We start from the raw sequence: 521 nt of genomic DNA on the forward strand, positions 1-521 counted from the left end.
GAAGAATGTGATATATTTTTTTACTATCGTATTCTTGCTTTTCCTTCCCTTACTAATTTCAAATGGGAAGATAGCTGAAACTCTCTTAAAAGCTAAAGTGACTTATTTCCATTTGTGCACCTCACTCTTCCTTTCCCCATTAAGAGCTCCCCACCCCAATAAAAAAGGAAAGTCATTTAGTAAAGAAGACGGATAAGAAGAATTCTCTTGCAGTCTGAGAAAAGAGCGAGTGAGCGTAAGCTTGACTAAGGACTCTTTCGATCTGACCCAACTTTTCCTCTCGTCAAGTTCCCTCCACGACCTCGGCTGATCCCGTCACTTCGGATGCTGGCTTCCAACACAAACCCATCAGAAACCATTCCTTCTTCTTGCCTCTCCAGGACCACAGTGTTATAACAGGGATCTCGCCTCTCCTCGTACTCATAGTCACGCAAACTGCACCTGATCGGCGCCAAGCTTGCGTTCCTGTACTAACCAAGAACATTGAATCATCAGTATATCTCGCCTTAGCCATCATAATC

The sequence above is a fragment of the Penaeus monodon genome, chromosome 19 (genome assembly GCF_015228065.2).
Source record: "Penaeus monodon isolate SGIC_2016 chromosome 19, NSTDA_Pmon_1, whole genome shotgun sequence".
Lineage (NCBI taxonomy): Eukaryota > Metazoa > Arthropoda > Malacostraca > Decapoda > Penaeidae > Penaeus > Penaeus monodon.